A 21,039-nucleotide genomic window follows, 5' to 3' on the forward strand; every position below is an offset into this window, starting at 1 on the left:
GGAGCCCTTCATTTGCTTTGCCAGGATTCACGAGTGGTCAATCTGTTGAAATCAGAGCACTACATTTTGGCCACCGTGCTCGATCCTAGGTTTAAAGTCTACGTTGTATCTCTCTTTCCAGCAGACAAAAGTGTGCAGAGGTGCATAGACCTGCTGGTTAGTAAATTGTCAACTCAAGCGGAACGTGACCCGTCAACAGCTCCTCCTTCAATTTCTCCCGCCACTGGGGCTGCAAGGAAAAGGATAACATTTCCTAGTCCACCCGCTGGCGGTGATGCAGGGCAGTGAGGAGCGAAAGCTGACATCTGGTCCGGACTGAAGGACCTGCCAACGATTACTGCCATGTCTACTGTCACTGCATATGACTCTATCACCATTGAAAGAATGGTGGAGGATTATATGAGTGACAGCATTCAAGTAGGCATGTCAGACAGTCCGTACGTATACTGGCAGGAAAAAGGCAATTTGGAGGCCCTTGCACAAACTGGCTTTATTTTGCCTAAGTTGCCCCCCCTCCAGTGTGTACTCCGAAAGAGTGTTTAGTGCAGCCGGTAACCTTGTCAGCGATCAGCGTAGGAGGTTACTTCCACTAAATGTGGAGAAGATGATGTTCATCAAAATGAATTATAAAGTCCTCCGGGAAGACCTTTACCAGCAATTGCCTCCAGAAGTACACAGGGACCTGTGATGGTGGATTCCAGTGGGGACAAATTAATACTCAGTGAGGAGGATGTACATGGTGAAAGGGGTGAGGAATCGGAGGATGATGATGAGGTTGACATCTTGCCTCTGTAGAGCCAGTTTGTGCAAGGAGAGATTGATTGCTTCTTTTTTGGTGGGGGCCCAAACAAACCAGTCATTTCAGCCACAGTCGTGTGGCAGACCCTGTCGCTGAAATGATTGGTTTGTTAAAGTGTGCATGTCCTGTTTATACAACATAAGGGTGGGTGGGAGGGCCCAAGGACAATTCCATCTTGCACCTCTTTTTCTTCTTTGCATCATGTGCTGTTTGGGGACTAGTTTTTTAAGTGCCAGCCTTTCTGTAACTGCAGTGCCACTCCTAGATGGGCCAGGTGTTTGTGCCGCACACTTGTGTCACTTAGCTTGGCCATCTAGCTACCTCATTGCACCTCTTTTTCTTCTTTGCATCATGTGCTGTTTGGGCCTATTTTTTAAATCTGCCATCCTGTCTGTAACTGCAGTTCCACTCCTTGATGGGCCAGGTTTTTGTGCTGCACACTTGTGTCGCTTTGCTTGGCCATCCAGCTACCTAATTGTACCTCTTTTTCTTCTTTGCATCATGTGCTGTTTGGGGACTAGTTTTTGAATAGTGCCATCTTGTCTGCAACTGCAGTTCCATGCCTAGATGGGCCACGTATTTTGTGCTGCACACTTGTGTTGATTAGCTTAGTCATACAGCCACATTGGTGCAACTTTTAGGCCTAAAAACAATATATGAGGGGTGAGGTGTTCAGAATAGACTGGAAATGAGTAGAAATGATTGTTATTGAGATTAATAATACTGTAGGAACAAAATTACCCCCAAATTCTGTGATTTTAGCTGTTTTATATTTTTTCCCAAAAATCATCCAGATCCAAAACCAAAACCAAAACGCGAAAGGGTGGTTTTGGCAAAACCAAGCCAAAACCAAAACACAAAAATGGAATTAGAACCAAAATCAAAACACAAAACACGAAAAGTGCCCGCCGCACATCTCTAAAAAAGGGGGCGCTGTCTGCCGTAATGTGTAAAAAAGGGACGCTGTCTGCCGTAATGTGTAAAAAGGGGACTCTGTCTGCCGTAATGTGTAAAAAAGTGGGACACTGTCTGCCGTAATTTTTAAAAAAGGGGACTCTGTCGTAATGTGTAAAAAGGGGGACGCTGTCTGCCGTAATGTGTAAAAAAAGGTGACTCTGTTTGTCGTAATGTGTAAAAAGGGGGACGCTGTCTGCCGTAATGTGTAAAAGGGGGACGCTGTCTGCCGTAATGTGTAAAAAGGAGGACTGTCTGCCGTAATGTGTAAAAGGGGCTCTACCTGGTGTAGTGGCGCTACTGTGCAGCTTAATTTGAATAATGGAGACTACTGTGCACCGTAGTACGAATAGGTATTATTTTGTGGCCACGCCCCTTCCCCATGAAGCCACGCCCCTATTTATTTTTTGCACGCCTGCGGCGCGCACTACCCTCCCTTGCATGGGTGGGGGGCACCAATGCCATTTCTTGCACACAGCGCTAAAATGCCTAGTTACGGCACTGAGCGCATTTGACATTTCAGTTCTATGGGCGGTATTCAAATGTATATATCACGCTCAATCTGCTTTCTAAAGTTATCCCCATTATCGCGCTTAATCGCGCCCATAGTAATCAGATTTAGTTGCATAAAGGGTTGAGAGCCCTCTCTACCCCTGAGGTAATGAGCTGAAATTATTATACCACACCCGTCAGCAGAAACAGAATGGATGTGGAAGGGGGTGAAAAGAATTGAATACCCCCCATATGTTTAAACTTTAAAGGCAGGTACACATTAGACAGTTTTGAACCAATAAAGATAAAGATTTTCATTGAAATTTACCCATCTGCAGAATGAAAGATAAAGTGCATACACACTGAACCATATAGTGAACAATATCGTTCAGTGATGTCTCCCATCCCTGACAATGCAGTCATGAAAGGGGTGTGGTATGCGTGACCGCTGGTTAGCATATCTCCGCCGGGATCCCGGCAGCAGAATGCCAGCGGGGGAGCACGCACAACAAGCCCCTTGCGGGCTCACTGCGCTTGCCACGCTCAGTGCAAGATTAAGGTCCACATGGGCCTGGAGTTGAAATTTATGAAGGGCCTATTGTGTGCCACCAAAAGGGGTGTGACCAGCACCACCTGGCTGTGACTAATGATGTGGAGGGCATAACCAGTGCTTTGGGGAATGATCTGTCTATCACCATGATGGGCTGAGTACTGACTACCTTCGGCCACCTCAATGTCCCTCCCTTCTTCACATATATATATGCCCTTGCCCCCACAAACACATTTTGGTAGCTTGATAGTAGTCACCTTTGGTAATAGACACATATTGCACCCCCTCTGTGCAGACACAGTTGTAAGTATTGCTGCTTGTGCTACACTAACTTACCCACCACCCATATGAATACCTGTTGCCCAACAATCAATGCTGTATACTGAACCTCTTACCTAGATACCATCCCTCAAATGCTGAAATATCCCTCATTAACCAACACTCCCTAACACAAAAGCATCTGTAATTCCTCTCACCACCACTCCCTTGCCATCATGACCTGATCACACAAAAGACACACTGATACCCCTCATTTGCCATCATGCCCTGACCACACAACAGACACACAAATACCCCTCACTCATCATCATGCCCTGACCACACAACAGACACACAAATACCCCTCACTTGCCATCATGCATTGACCATGCATAGACACACTGATACGTATGAGGTATTTGCCATCATCAGTCAGGAGGATCCACAGTGGCGGCTTCCATCCTCAGTCTCCATGGTCATCGGAGGTACCCGCGTAGAGCCCTGCTTGGCGGCATCTAGGTGACATCATGTGATGTGATGTCACATTGCACAAAAAGGGGGGGAGTCGGAGGCACACTATGCGGCGCAGGGAGGGCTTGTGAAGCCATCCACTGCGCCGCCCTTTGATCTTATGTCCAGTGTGTGGATGTTGTTGGTGGAGGTGGGGTTTGAATGGGCAGAGCGGCGCCTCAGATGGATGCTGGTGGTGTTTTCCTGTCTCCAGTGGATCCTCCTTGGTGGTGTGGGCCTATTTTCATGGGGGGCTTGGAGCTGCAGCTTCACCTGCCCCATTGTTAATCCAGCTCTGGCCACGCTGCAGGTTTACTCTTCATATTTAAGCTGGTACATCAGATCAAGTTGGTGTGTCCACAACTGATTGCAGACTCTATTGTGCATGCACCATTTTCCCCGAAGTTTCCTTACTGCGCATGCGCAAAACATTGGGAAAATGGGCACAGCGCCATTTACTCAGAGATTTGTGGAGAGATGCTGTCAGTGGCGGGGGATTCTGGAGAGTTGAGTGTTGAAACAATGGGTGCAGGGTGTGCGGTGTGGACCCATGAGGCCCGTGTGCACCGCACAAACTGCACACATTATAGATACGTCACTGCATCCCCAATGGTTCCTCTTCCTCACAATATTGAATCCTGTTGCAGTAAGTGGTAACAGAACACCAGGGTCACAGTGGTGAGACCACGGTAAAGATGAGCACCATGTGGAAATGGAGCTGGGGTGGGTATGGGGGATAGGGGGGCGTGGACATAGCTCTGCAAAATGTATAAGTATAAAGGTACGTTATGTGGGTTTTATTATAGAGTGAAGGGGTTAATGATGTATGGTAGGTTTTTTGTTTTTATTGGGTTTAAGAAATAGTTATTTTGATATTAAGCTGCTTAATCAATATACAGGTAATTAATGGGAGTTTATTATTGGTGGGGGGGGACGTTAATGATTTATTAAGTTGTTAATTATGTTGACTGGGGTTGTTGCTGAAGCAGTTAATGATTTTTGGAGGAAGTTTTTTAATGATGAGATGATCTTATAGGACAGTCACAAAAATACTATCTGCATTGTCTTGTGGGCACTACAATGATCTCTATATTGCCAGCAGTCACAGAAACACACTTAGGGGTCTATTTACTAAGCCTTCGATGGAAGTAAAGTGGATGGAGATATAGCACCAGCCAAACGGCTCCTAACTGTCATTTTTTAAACCCAGCCTGTGACATGGCAGTTAGGAGTTGATTGGCTGGTCATTTATCTCTGTCTAGTTTATCGCCATCCAAGGCTTAGTAAATAGACGTGCCAGTATGGTAGGACCTCATTAAAATGCTCTTTGTATTGCCTGGCAGTCACAATAATGATCTCTGTATTGTCTTGCGGTCACAATAATACTCTCCTTATTGTCTGGTGGTCACAATAAAGTTCTCTGTATTGTCTGGCGTTCACAATAAACAGGACAGTTGGGAGGTATGGTATTGTCTGGTCATTACAATAAAGCTCTCCATATTGCCTGGTGGTCACAATAATGCACTCTGTATTGTCTTGCGGTCACATAAATACTCTTAGTATTGTATAGCACTCACTAAAATGCTCCTAGTATTGTGTAGTGGTCACTAAAATGTCCTTATTATTCTCTTAGTATTGTATGGTGGTCACTAAAATGCTCTCGTATTGTCTGACGGTCTCAATAATGCTCTCTGTATTGCCTGGTGGTCACAATAACTCTCACTATATTAACCGCTATATTAACTGGCGGTTACAAAAATTCACTTGAATTGTCTGGTGGTCACAATAATGCTCTCCGTATTGTCTGGCAGTCACAATAACTCTCTCTATATTATCTGGCAGTCACAAAAACGCTATGTATGGTCTTGTGGTCAAAACACCCTCTGTATAGTCTGGTGGTCATAATAACGCTCTCCATATTGTCTTGCAGTTATGTGTGGCAGACAATTTTCGGGTTTTGCGTTTTGGTTTTGGATCTGGATCTCCGATTGTGTTTTGGATCTGCATTGGTTTTGTCAAAACCACCCTTTCGAGTTTTAGTTTTGGTTTTTGATCTGGATGATTTTTGAAAAAACATAAAAACAGCTAAATTCACAGAATTTGGGGGTAATTTTGATCCTATGGTATTATTAACATCAATAACATTCTAGTTTATTCTGCACACCTCACACCTCACAATATTGTTTTTAGGCCAAAAGGTTGCACCGAGGTAGCTGGATGACTAAGCTAAGCGACACAAATGGGCGGCATAAACACCTGGCCCATGTCGGAGTGGCACTGCAGTGGCAGACAGGTTGGCAGTTTTAAAAAATAGGCTCCAAAGAGCACATAATGCAAACAAAAAAAGAGGTGCAAGATGGAATTGTCTTGGGCCCTCCCACCCACCCTTATATTGTTTAAACAGGACATGCACAGTTTAATAAACCCATCATTTCAGCAACAGGTGGTCCCACTGGAAAAAGCTTGCTAAGTTCTCTGAATCATAGCTAGTTACAAACATACCACCTCCATATTTGATGTCTTTTCACATTATGAGAAGAGGAAAGAGGAAGAGGACAGTGTCAAGAAGGTGATGAAAAATTAGAGAGGCACATGCAATCAGGAACAACACACAGGCTTTCACCTCCACTCCTATATTGGTGTGGAACAGAAAGGACTTTAACCAAGCAAATATATAATTACCACATTACTGGACAAACTAAAAACCTAGGGGCCAAACCCTCCAAATTTGTACCCACTTCTCCATTTTCAGGTATTAATATAATCTCAGATTTAATGGTGGGATGCAAATAAAGTGGTGTATACCACAGGATCAAGATTGGATATTTTCCCCTCCACGGAGTCTGGAGACTTATGTTATGAAAATCTCGTGGGTTTCTTTTTATGCATTTTGTATTGCATTTTTATTTACATATTTTGTAGCAGATGCATTATTTTAATTTTTTACAGCTCCCAGTCAAATGCATGTGAGCATACCTGTGTGTCCCAGTTACAAGCATGTGAGCATACCTGTGTGTCTTGTTTATTTTTTTCATATTTAATTTTTAAATTAAGCAGCCCCTTAGATGTTTTAGCAGCCCCTCCTGAGTGACCACAGCAGCCCCGAATGGTGAAAGTTGAGTTCAGGGGGGTTCGGTACAGTACTAAGCACAACTGTGCAGTCCATTTTTTGTTATTGAGCCCCTGCCCTAGTCGAGTTTACCACTCTACAGTCAAAAATCATTTCATACCATAAGTAGGACTGTGGAAGGAAGCAATGCTAACCTCTGTGCCCACAGCATGCCTCAACCTGGCAAGCCAGACATCTTCCTGGCTGTAAGCCACCATGAAACTCCATACTGGGCCTTATTCAGTAACTGTTTGTGCCTCACAGAAGCTCCTGGCCCATCTAGTGCTGCAGTGCAATGGAAAGCTGATGCAATGCAAGAACACTGAAACTGTTATAACACCGCAAGGTCCTGCGATAACCCTGTGCAGCCCTTAGGAATGAACCCTGCACAACAAATGCGCATCTTCTAAATAAATAATCCCAAAATGTGGAACATCAATAATAAATCAAAATTAAGTATGTATAATTGGAGCCATTCATTTGAGTGAGTCCCTAACATAAAATAATTGAGAAGAACCTCTCTCTAATGCTCCGGCAGAAAATCTCACTTTTACCTCTCCGGCAGTTGTGCTGGATTATGATTCAGTCTCTTCTGAGTCACACTGACTTGGCCACACATGTTGTCTCTCCCCACTTTATTAAAAAATACTTTGTCAAAATAGCAATTTCCATTTCCACCTTTGCGGCTATGTTTTTAAAATCTGTGATGTTGAAGCTTGTTTCATATCTACTCTAGGTTTTCATGTAAACCTAGTATCAAGTACAGCAGCACCCCTGGAATTATACGGCAGCAGCCCTGGATTTATACAGCATAGGCAGCACCACTGTAGAATTACACAGCACAGCAGTCAGGTAACAGCACCCCTGGACTTTAATGGCAGTGGGGCAGCACCCCTGGACTGATAAGGCAGAGGGGCTGCACCCCATCTACGGCAGCACCCCTGGCATGATGTGGCAAAGAAAAGATGTATAAGATGGAATTGTTCTTGGGCCCTCCCAACCACCTTATGCTGTATAAACAGGACATGCACACTTTAACAAACAAATCATTTCAGCGACAGGGTCTCCCACATGACTGTGGCTGAAAAGATTGGTTTGTTTGGGCCCCCACCAAAAAAGAAGCAATTAATCTCTCCTTGCACAAACTGACTCTACAGAGGCAAGATGTCGTCCTCATCCTCAGATTTCCACCCCCCTTTCAGTGTTTACATCCTCATCCTCACAGAGATATAATATTCAAACAAACCACATCATTTAGGTGTCAGTGGACTACTTACGTTCTTACCCAAAGTATCTGAACTTGACAATGACTTATGATGAATGTGCTGCAGGGGATGTATAAGGGAGGATGTTCCAAGGTGGTTAACGTCCTTACCCCTACTTATTATTGATTGACAAAGGCAGCAGATAGTTTGACACCTGTTGTCCAGATTTGTGGAGAAAAAATTTCACACTGAAGAGGTGGCTTTTTTGGTATTTTACCCAGGCATGACAATGGGCTTTTTCATCCCATGGCCGACAACTGTCTCCACTGGTGCATTATTCGTCAACATCCTCCCCAGCGACAGCTAGACCAATATCCTCCTCATCCTGGTGTACTTCTACAGTGACATCCTCAATACCAGCAATTGGACTGGTGGTACTCCTTCCAGCACTTGCAGAGGGTGTGCAAATGGTGGTAGGAGCATCCTCTTCGCATACAGTGTTTTGAAGGTCAGGCATAGACATTGCAACTGCGGACAGTGCCAGCACCACTGTATTTTCACAGCACCCCTGTAATTTTACAGTAAACAGAACCAGTGTACTTTTATTTTAACAACAGCACCCCTGTATTTTTACAGCACACAGGACCAGTGTACTTTTATTTTAAAAGCAGCACCCCTGTAATTTTACAGCATACAGTACCAGTGTACATTTATTTTAACATAGCACCCCTGTAATTTTACAACATACAGGACCAGTGTACTTTTATTTTAACTGCAGCAACCCTGTATTTTTATAGCATGCAGGACCAGTGTACTTTTATTTTAACAGCAATACCCCTGTATGTTTACTGCGTATGTGTACTTTTAGTTTAACAACAGCACCCCAGAATTTGACAGCATACAAGACAGGTCCAGTGTAATTTTATTTTAACAACAGCACCACAGAATTTTTACAGCATACAAGACAGGTCCAGGGTACTTTTTTAACAACTGTACCCCAGAATGTTTACAGCATACAAGACAGGTCCAGGGTACTTTTTTAACAACTGTACCCCAGAATGTTTACAGCATACAAGACAGGGTCAGTGTACATTGATGTTCACTACACCCCAGAATTTTTACAGCATACAAGACAGGGGCAGTGTACATTGATTTTCACTGGTCCCCAGATATTTTACAGCATACAAGACAGGGCCAGTGTACATTTATTTTAACAGCAGCACCCCAGATTTTTTACAATATACAAGGCATGGCCAGTTTTCATTTATTTTAACAGCAGCACCCCAGATTTTTTACAGCAATACAGGAGGACAGTGCCCCTGCCCCCTGTACAACACAGTGAGAGCAACACCCATGTACAGCTGCAGCACCCCTAACAGCACATGAAACGCCAGTGACAGCAAGGACAGCACCCCAAACAGCACAGTTACACCACAGTGACCGGAACAGCACCCCTACAGAGCACACACTGACCCCACCTGGCACCATCACCCACAGAGAGACAGAGCACTGTCTCCCTCACTCTCTAAATCTGGAGTGAAAATGGCAGCTATGCGTGGCTGTTTATATGGAATCCATAACCCGTGAGATGCCGATAGTGGGATGATGACATTTTGCCTCGTTACGGTTTCCGAGTCTGTTGGGAAGTCCCGAGAAGGAATCGGATCCGGGCTTGGAGCGTGATATCCGGGGGGGGGGGGGAGGGGTAGGTTCTCAGAGAACCAAACCTGCTCATTTCTACTTGCGGCCACAATAACCCTCTCTATCTTATTTGGCGGACACATTAACACTCTCTGTATTGTCTGGTGGGTCACAAAAACACTCATAGTGTTTTGTAGCAGTCACTTAAATGCTCTAAGTATTCTGTATTGGTCACTAAAATGCTCTTAGTATTGAGTGGTGGTAAAAAATGCTCTTCTTATTGTCTGGCAGTCACAAAAATACTCTAAGTACCCATGGGTAATGCTGTAACTTGACAGGGTGTCACACAATACAATTAATTTTGATTGGAATGTCAACAATGCCAACATCTATCTTGCCTCTGAGCAACTTGGATGACGTTGCACCACTGCATGACAGTATGCCTTTTTGCGCATATGTAGTGTACTTCTCTTCTTCTACTTGTACCCTTGTCCATTATGCATGGTCACCATTATTTATTTTTTATCTATGTCTACAGTTTCACTGTCTGCATTATCACACTGTCAACATTTTATCCTGTCTATATATTAACTGTCTACATTATGGGAGTCTTCCAGACTTTTGACTAATGCGGCTCACAGTGCAGTTTGCCATATCGGCAAACTGCGCATTTGCAGCGGTCGCATTGCAGCTGCATGGGCCTTCACATTGTGGTTACATCCCGATGGATGCAAATGGGGGCAGGCCAGGACCGTTTTTGAGGTGGCTGCGTGACAAACAAAAAAATGGCAGGCTGCGCTGCCAGGGGTCAAACCTAGATCTGATGCATCCACAATTAGATTGCAGACGCATTGGGAGGTGGCTTCACACATGCTGGGCGGTCTTGCCCTGTGCTGGCGGCCCTCAGCATGTGCAGAGATGAACGCAGATCTGGCTGCGTATGCAGTCATCTGCGTTCATCTCTGAATAACCCCCTATGTTCCTGTTGACATTTTGACTATCTACACAATGTACCAGTCAAAATTATGGTGTCTATACATAGGGGTAAATTTACTAAGGTGGGAGATTTTTAGAACTGGTGATGTTGCCCATGGCAACCAATCAGATTCTACTTACCATTTATCTAGCTGCTTCTAGCAGATAATAGATATAATCTGATTGATTGCTATGGCAACATCACTAGTTCTAAAAATCTCCCACCTTAGTAGATTTCCCCCATAGTCTATATTTTGACTAAATAATTACCACACCTGTGGCACCAGCTGTAACTATTTAGGAGTTATAAATACAAACTTCTGTAAGTATTGAAACATTTTTTGACAAGACAATAACCACCCCGGCAATGGTGGGTGCTGGGGTGTGTCCTGCAGGCTGGGGCAAGAAGAAACACTGCCAAAACTGTAAGCAGAGTCTCTACTCCCTTGGAGATAGCTCCCCCACCATACACATACACTGTTTTTTAAATTAGCATACAGAAAATAGTTTGGGTGTTTCTCCTGCTCATGCAACAGTCTACGTACTAAGCCTTAGAGAAAGATAAAATGGACATGCCAATCAACTCCTGTCATGTTACATGATGTGTTTAAAAAATGACAGTTAGTAGCTGGTAGGTTGGTACTTTATCTTAGTCCAATTTATCTCTCTCCAAGGTTTAGTACATAGGGCACTAAGGGGGAGATGTATTAAACAGTGAAAACGGTGGAGAAGTGAGCCAGGGGAGAAGTTACCCATGGCAGCCAATCAGGTTTGACGTAACATTTATAAATTTCATAATATAAAAGTATACAAAGCAGCTGATTGGTTGCCATGGGCAACTTCTCCACTGGAAGAAATTATTACCCACCAAATGAGTCTCTAATAAAGACACTATGGGCCTAATTCAGACCTGATCGCTGTGCTGCAAATTACACTGTCCTGCGATCAAATAGTCACCAACCAGGGTGAGGGAAAATTCGCCCCATGCAAGTGTGTGAATGCATGTGTACGCTGTGCGAAAAATTCCCCTCAGTCAGCGGACAGCTGCAAAACCGTTCGCATCACACTCACCGTCTAATGGTTTTCCCATTCTGTGCAGTGTGTGCAGTCTGTGCGTAGCTCAATACCTACTCCTCCAGTGCAAAGAAATCAGGCTGATCGGGGCCGGAGCTGACGTCACACACGCTCCCAGAAAACGCTTAAGAACACCTAAATTTTTCCAGACACTCCCTAAAAATGTCCAGTTACTACCCACAAACGTCCTCTTCCTGTCAATCACCTTGCGAACGGTCGTGCGATTGAAATTTTCACACCATCCTGTCACTGTTTGGCGATGCGTGTGCGCATTGCGGTGCATATGCATGCGCAGTAGTTCGATTATCGCCCACTGTGTGAAAACGCACAGCAGTGTTCAGGACTGAATCAGGCCCCATATCTGGTTTTATCTGCCCTAGTTGCTTAATGAAATGTCCTTTTCATTTTACCATCTAAACTCCAGGAGGCAACGTTCTTCTAATGTCTTATTTGTTCTTGAAGTCATGGGAAATTTCTACATAACAGAAAGGGGAACACATGCTTAAAATAATTCACACCAGTCCTATATTATTTATTCATATTGCAGAAATTGTAGGTAAAATACAAATAATTATCAAACCTTCCCAATTATAGGACCCTCGTACAAACGTACCACTGGACCATACATACATATGTACCACAGAAAAAACACCATAGCATTTTTATTAATGGGGGTAGAATATACAAGAGGGTATAAGTAAGAGCAAGTAAATTGACAATAAATTATAAAAAGAACAAGAATTTGATCCACTGCACTTACCACTACTTTATCTGGGGTGCATTTGCCATAGTTCCCATAGGGAAGATTTCCAGTGGGCTGATGTGCATGTGGGCCTGTTTTTGTTGTTGACATGTTAGGGGTCAGGTGTGGTGTTGTCGCCATGGTTATACAATATACCTGTGGTGCTGCCTATGTGAGGCCACTTCTACAAAATTTTCCAGGGCCACTTTTAGGCCCAAATGTATTAAGCTGTAATACACAGTATAGATGGATTGCTGGAGATGTACTAAGCAGTGATAAAAGTAGAGACGTGAGAAAGTGGAGAAGTTGCCCATGGCAACCAATTAGCATTGACGTAACATTTATAATTTGCATACTATAAAAGTATACAGAGCATCTGATTGGTTGCCATGGGCAACTTCTCCACTGGCTCACTTCTCCAATTTTATCACTGCTTAGTACATGTCCCTCATTTAGAGTGATAACTGACCAGCCAATCAGCTGCCTAACTGCCATGTTACAGACAGTTTTCGAAAAATAACAGTTAGGAGCTGATTGGCTGGTCATTTATCCGTCTCCACTTTGGGCCTAATTTAAGGTTGATTGCAAAATAAAATTTTCTTCTAATGGGCAAAACCATGTGCACTGCAGGTGGGCTAGATATAACATGTGCAGAGAGAGTTAGATTTGGGTGGGGTGTATTCAAACTGAAATCTAAATTGCTGTGTAAAAATAAAGCAGCAAGTATTTACCCTGCACAGAAACAATATAACCCACCTAAAACTAACTCTCTCTGCATATGTTATATCTGTCCCCCACTGCAGTGCACATGGTTTTGGCCATTAGAGGAAAATGTTATTATGCAATCAACCTTAAATTAGGCCCTTTATCTCAGGTTAAAGCTTAATACATTTGAGCCTTAGTTCCCAATCCTCCCCGCATGCGACCAATATGTTTAAACTTATATTCATGAGAAATCTGGATTCAGCATATACTGTACTGTATGCTAAACATAACTCTAAAAATGTGTGTGTGTATGTATATATATATATATATATATATATATACAGCAGCCGCGGCACTCCTGGTGTCTGACTTAAAAGAAAACTCTTGTACAGGCAGGTATAACGTGACAACGTTTCAATGACTTTTATTGCGTCAATTTCCTCAGGTCTAACAAACAAACAAACACATCTTACCTTATAAAGCCTCTAATCACCCTGTGTGAACAAACGCCTGCGGGCAGCGGAACACCGCCCGCCCCGTCCAGCTGACCGGAAGTGACGATACGCTGCGTCACTTGCCCCGGCCGTGCTCCCCATCACCATGCCAACATAGTAAACAATTGAAGAGAAGCTGCAGAGAAACAAACTTTCAAACACATCTCTACATAGGCTGATGCCGCAGCGTTGTGCCGCCATACTCAATATACATTAATGTTACAATGACCATGCCACCCCATAAATGAGATCCCCATAAAGGCTATAAAACATTACTAAGCAACATGATGACAGAAACAACATAGGCATATACCCTGTAAAACAATCAGCATATACAGCATAGCTAATCGTTATCTTGATACATCAACATAACAAAATAAAATCAACATATGCAATATTCAGTGCATGCCATGCAATATGATACTACTAAACTATGAGTAACACACACTGTGTATCATAATTAAATCTAGTAGCAGGATATTTTATAGGAAACAACTAAAGCCATGGGACTCGTTAAGTCCCCGTGGATGGACAGTGTCTAAACGGTATATCCATCGTGCTTCTAATCTAAGAAGTTTAGCCGCACGGTCACCGCCCCGAATGGAGGCTGGCACATGATCAATCATACGATATCTCAATGTGGTTAGTGAGTGACGTTGGAGTGCAAAGTGCCTGGCGACCGGTTGCTCGCTAGTGCCTTTGGTAATGGCCACATTGAGATATCACATTGAGATATCGTATGATTGATCATGTGCCAGCCTCCATTCGGGGCGGTGACCGTGCGGCTAAACTTCTTAGATTAGAAGCACGGTGGATATACCGTTCAGACACTGTCCATCCACGGGGACTTAACGAGTCCCATGGCTTTAGTTGTTTCCTATAAAATATCCTGCTACTAGATTTAATTATGATACACAGTGTGTGTTACTCATAGTTTACTAGTATCATATTGCATGGCATGCACTGAATATTGCATATGTTGATTTTATTTTGTTATGTTGATGTATCAAGATAACGATTAGCTGTGCTGTATATGCTGATTGTTTTACAGGGTATATGCCTATGTTGTTCCTGTCATCATGTTGCTTAGAAATGTTTTATAGCCTTTATGGGGATCTCATTTATGGGGTGGCATGGTCATTGTAACATTAATGTATATTGAGTATGGCGCACAACGCTGTGGTATCAGCCTATGTAGAGATGTGTTTGAAAGTTTGTTTCTCTGCAGCTTCTCTTCAATTGTTTACTATGTTGGCATGGTGATGGGGAGCACAGCCGGGGCAAGTGACGCGGCGTATCGTCACTTCCGGTCAGCTGGACGGGGCGGGCGGTGTTCCGCTGCCCGCAGGCGTTTGTTCACACAGGGTGATTAGAGGCTTTATAAGGTAAGATGTGTTTGTTTGTTAGTGACAGGTGTTTCTGGGCGGAAACAGGCCGTTTTATGGGAGTGTGCGAAAAAACGCTACCGTTTCCGGGAAAAACGCGGGAGTGGCTGGATAAACGGGGGAGTGTCTGGGCGAACGCTGGGTGTGTTTGTGACGTCAAACCAGGAACGACAAGCACTGAACTGATCGCAGATGCCGAGTAAGTCTGGAGCTACTCAGAAACTGCTAAGAAGTGTCTATTCGCAATTCTGCTAATCTTTCGCTCGCAATTTTAATATGCTAAGATTCACTCCCAGTAGGCGGCGGCTTAGCGTGTGCAAAGCTGCTAAAAGCAGCTTGCGAGCGAACAACTCAGAATGACCCCCACTGCCTGTTAGTGTAAGCACACCTATATCACTTTCACATTTCTACAAAGAAAACCTTATTTGTTTATTTCCTTTTTCTGGGTTTTGGAATTTAGCATTACAAAAGGCATGCATGTGAGGATGTGATGAATAAATTAAATGTTAGACAAATAAACTGCTAAAATCACTGGATGCACAAAGAAAATGAACATTTTCCTGACCACATTGCGCAGGTTGTAATATTTAGATAAAAATATCAGCTGTAATATAAAGCTAAATTAATCCAGCTTCTTTTGATTATTGGTGTCCTACTGTTTTATGCCTGGAACAACATTCCAGATGCATCAGTCATTTATAAATTATTCATTCACGGTTATTTTGGCAGTTGAGTTTTTCGACACTTCACAAGGGAACTGCAGGAAAGATAAGAGAAGTAATGCCATAGCCTCCTGACATTTACTTTTGACAAAATATTCACTTTTAATAAAATGAAACACTAATTAAATAATGTTGACGTCTTAATCAGGGAAATGCATTATAAAGCCTTAGACATTTAAGCTTAATGGTAGCTATTTGTGAATTACCATGTGATACACATTTATGTTTTCAAAGCAAAATCTTCTGTTTGTATAGTATTTAATTTAAAGAACAACTGAATATAAAATATAGTCTGACACAATACAGAATATTAGGTGTATATGCAAATGTTTTTATACTCTGACAGTAGTTAAAAGCTCTGTACCTTCAAAAAGTTGGCCTGTCTGCCGTAATTTGCATATGAGATGTAAGTATACCAATTAGAACACAATGAAATCACTGTAGAATTAGAGATGAGCGCCGGAAATTTTTCGGGTTTTGTGTTTTGGTTTTGGGTTCGGTTCCGCGGCCGTGTTTTGGGTTCGACCGCGTTTTGGCAAAACCTCACCGAATTTTTTTTGTCGGATTCGGGTGTGTTTTGGATTCGGGTGTTTTTTTCAAAAAACCCTAAAAAACAGCTTAAATCATAGAATTTGGGGGTAATTTTGATCCCAAAGTATTATTAACCTCAAAAAACATAATTTACACTCATTTTCAGCCTATTCTGAACACATCACACCTCACAATATTATTTTTAGTCCTAAAATTTGCACCGAGGTCGCTGTGTGAGTAAGATAAGCGACCCTAGTGGCCGACACAAACACCGGGCCCATCTAGGAGTGGCACTGCAGTGTCACGCAGGATGGCCCTTCCAAAAAACCCTCCCCAAACAGCACATGACGCAAAGAAAAAAAGAGGCGCAATGAGGTAGCTGACTGTGTGAGTAAGATTAGCGACCCTAGTGGCCGACACAAACACCGGGCACATCTAGGAGTGGCACTGCAGTGTCACGCAGGATGTCCCTTCCAAAAAACCCTCCCCAAACAGCACATGACGCAAAGAAAAAAAGAGGCGCAATGAGGTAGCTGACTGTGTGAGTAAGATTAGCGACCCTAGTGGCCGACACAAACACCGGGCCCATCTAGGAGTGGCACTGCAGTGTCACGCAGGATGTCCCTTCCAAAAAACCCTCCCCAAACAGCACATGACGCAAAGAAAAAAAGAGGCGCAATGAGGTAGCTGACTGTGTGAGTAAGATTAGCGACCCTAGTGGCCGACACAAACACCGGGCCCATCTAGGAGTGGCACTGCAGTGTCACGCAGGATGTCCCTTCCAAAAAACCCTCCCCAATCAGCACATGATGCAAAGAAAAAGAAAAGAAAAAAGAGGTGCAAGATGGAATTATCCTTGGGCCCTCCCACCCACCCTTATGTTGTATAAACAAAACAGGACATGCACACTTTAACCAACCCATCATTTCAGTGACAGGGTCTGCCACACGACTGTGACTGATATGACGGGTTGGTTTGGACCCCCCCCAAAAAAGAAGCAATTAATCTCTCCTTGCACAAACTGGCTCTACAGAGGCAAGATGTCCACCTCATCTTCACCCTCCGATATATCACCGTGTACATCCCCCTCCTCACAGATTATCAATTCGTCCCCACTGGAATCCACCATCTCAGCTCCCTGTGTACTTTGTGGAGGCAATTGCTGCTGGTCAATGTCTCCGCGGAGGAATTGATTATAATTCATTTTAATGAACATCATCTTCTCCACATTTTCTGGATGTAACCTCGTACGCCGATTGCTGACAAGGTGAGCGGCGGCACTAAACACTCTTTCGGAGTACACACTTGTGGGAGGGCAACTTAGGTAGAATAAAGCCAGTTTGTGCAAGGGCCTCCAAATTGCCTCTTTTTCCTGCCAGTATAAGTACGGACTGTGTGACGTGCCTACTTGGATGCGGTCACTCATATAATCCTCCACCATTCTATCAATGTTGAGAGAATCATATGCAGTGACAGTAGACGACATGTCCGTAATCGTTGTCAGGTCCTTCAGTCCGGACCAGATGTCAGCATCAGCAGTCGCTCCAGACTGCCCTGCATCACCGCCAGCGGGTGGGCTCGGAATTCTGAGCCTTTTCCTCGCACCCCCAGTTGCGGGAGAATGTGAAGGAGGAGATGTTGACAGGTCGCGTTCCGCTTGACTTGACAATTTTGTCACCAGCAGGTCTTTCAACCCCAGCAGACCTGTGTCTGCCGGAAAGAGAGATCCAAGGTAGGCTTTAAATCTAGGATCGAGCACGGTGGCCAAAATGTAGTGCTCTGATTTCAACAGATTGACCACCCGTGAATCCTTGTTAAGCGAATTAAGGGCTGCATCCACAAGTCCCACATGCCTAGCGGAATCGCTCCGTGTTAGCTCCTTCTTCAATGCCTCCAGCTTCTTCTGCAAAAGCCTGATGAGGGGAATGACCTGACTCAGGCTGGCAGTGTCTGAACTGACTTCACGTGTGGCAAGTTCAAAGGGCATCAGAACCTTGCACAACGTTGAAATCATTCTCCACTGCACTTGAGACAGGTGCATTCCATCTCCTATATCGTGCTCAATTGTATAGGCTTGAATGGCCTTTTGCTGCTCCTCCAACCTCTGAAGCATATAGAGGGTTGAATTCCACCTCGTTACCACTTCTTGCTTCAGATGATGGCAGGGCAGGTTCAGTAGTTTTTGGTGGTGCTCCAGTCTTCTGTACGTGGTGCCTGTACGCCGAAAGTGTCCCGCAATTTTTCTGGCCACCGACAGCATCTCTTGCACGCCCCTGTCGTTTTTTTAAAAATTCTGCACCACCAAATTCAAGGTATGTGCAAAACATGGGACGTGCTGGAATTTGCCCATATTTAATGCACACACAATATTGCTGGCGTTGTCCGATGCCACAAATCCACAGGAGAGTCCAATTGGGGTAAGCCATTCCGCGATGATCTTCCTCAGTTGCCGTAAGAGGTTTTCAGCTGTGTGCGTATTCTGGAAAGCGGTGATACAAAGCGTAGCCTGCCTAGGAAAGAGTTGGCGTTTGCGAGATGCTGCTACTGGTGCCGCCGCTGCTGTTCTTGCGGCGGGAGTCCATACATCTACCCAGTGGGCTGTCACAGTCATATAGTCCTGACCCTGCCCTGCTCCACTTGTCCACATGTCCGTGGTTAAGTGGACATTGGGTACAACTGCATTTTTTAGGACACTGGTGAGTCTTTTTCTGACGTCCGTGTACATTCTCGGTATCGCCTGCCTAGAGAAGTGGAACCTAGATGGTATTTGGTAACGGGGGCACACTGCCTCAATAAATTGTCTAGTTCCCTGTGAACTAACGGCGGATACCGGACGCACGTCTAACACCAACATAGTTGTCAAGGACTCAGTTATCCGCTTTGCAGTAGGATGACTGCTGTGATATTTCATCTTCCTCGCAAAGGACTGTTGAACAGTCAATTGCTTACTGGAAGTAGTACAAGTGGGCTTACGACTTCCCCTCTGGGATGACCATCGACTCCCAGCGGCAACAACAGCAGCGCCAGCAGCAGTAGGCGTTACACGCAAGGATGCATCGGAGGAATCCCAGGCAGGAAAGGACTCGTCAGACTTGCCAGTGACATGGCCTGCAGGACTATTGGCATTCCTGGGGAAGGAGGAAATTGACACTGAGGGAGTTGGTGGGGTGGTTTGCGTGAGCTTGGTTACAAGAGGAAGGGATTTACTGGTCAGTGGACTGCTTCCGCTGTCACCCAAAGTTTTTGAACTTGTCACTGACTTATTATGAATGCGCTGCAGGTGACGTATAAGGGAGGATGTTCCGAGGTGGTTAACGTCCTTACCCCTACTTATTACAGCTTGACAAAGGGAACACACGGCTTGACACCTGTTGTCCGCATTTCTGGTGAAATACCTCCACACCGAAGAGCTGATTTTTTTGGTATTTTCACCTGGCATGTCAACGGCCATATTCCTCCCACGGACAACAGGTGTCTCCCCGGGTGCCTGACTTAAACAAACCACCTCACCATCAGAATCCTCCTGGTCAATTTCCTCCCCAGCGCCAGCAACACCCATATCCTCCTCATCCTGGTGTACTTCAACACTGACATCTTCAATCTGACTATCAGGAACTGGACTGCGGGTGCTCCTTCCAGCACTTGCAGGGGGCATGCAAATAGTGGAAGGCGCATGCTCTTCACGTCCAGTGTTGGGAAGGTCAGGCATCGCAAACGACACAATTGGACTCTCCTTGTGGATTTGGGATTTCAAAGAACGCACAGTTCTTTGCGGTGCTTTTGCCAGCTTGAGTCTTTTCAGTTTTCTAGCGAGAGGCTGAGTGCTTCCATCCTCATGTGAAGCTGAACCACTAGCCATGAACATAGGCCAGGGCCTCAGCCGTTCCTTGCCACTCCGTGTGGTAAATGGCATATTGGCAAGTTTACGCTTCTCCTCCGACAATTTTATTTTAGGTTTTGGAGTCCTTTTTTTTCTGATATTTGGTGTTTTGGATTTGACATGCTCTGTACTATGACATTGGGCATCGGCCTTGGCAGACGACGTTGCTGGCATTTCATCGTCTCGGCCATGACTAGTGGCAGCAGCTTCAGCACGAGGTGGAAGTGGATCTTGATCTTTCCCTAATTTTGGAACCTCAACTTTTTTGTTCTCCATATTTTATAGGCAGAACTAAAAGGCACCTCAGGTAAACAATGGAGATGGATGGATTGGATACTAGTATACAATTATGGACGGACTGCCACGGTTAGGTGGTATAAAAAAACCACGGTTAGGTGGTATATATTATAATAATAATACAATTATGGATGGACGGACTGCCTGCCGACTGCCGACACAGAGGTAGCCACAGCCGTGAACTACCGCACTGTACACTGGTTGATAAAGAGATAGTAGTATACTCGTAACAACTAGTATGACACTATGACGACGGTATAAAGAATGGAAAAAAAACCACGGTTAGGTGGTATATATTATAATAATAATACAATTATGGATGGACGGACTGCCTGCCGACTGCCGACACAGAGGTAGCCACAGCCGTGAACTACCGCACTGTACACTGGTTGATAAAGAGATAGTAGTATACTCGTAACAACTAGTATGACACTATGACGACGGTATAAAGAATGAAAAAAAAACCACGGTTAGGTGGTATATATTATAATAATAATACAATTATGGATGGACGGACTGCCTGCCGACTGCCGACACAGAGGTAGCCACAGCCGTGAACTACCGCACTGTACACTGGTTGATAAAGAGATAGTAGTATACTCGTAACAACTAGTATGACACTATGACGACGGTATAAAGAATGAAAAAAAAACCACGGTTAGGTGGTATATATTATAATAATAATACAATTATGGATGGACGGACTGCCTGCCGAC

This window comes from Pseudophryne corroboree, chromosome 5 (assembly GCF_028390025.1).
Source record: "Pseudophryne corroboree isolate aPseCor3 chromosome 5, aPseCor3.hap2, whole genome shotgun sequence".
Lineage (NCBI taxonomy): Eukaryota > Metazoa > Chordata > Amphibia > Anura > Myobatrachidae > Pseudophryne > Pseudophryne corroboree.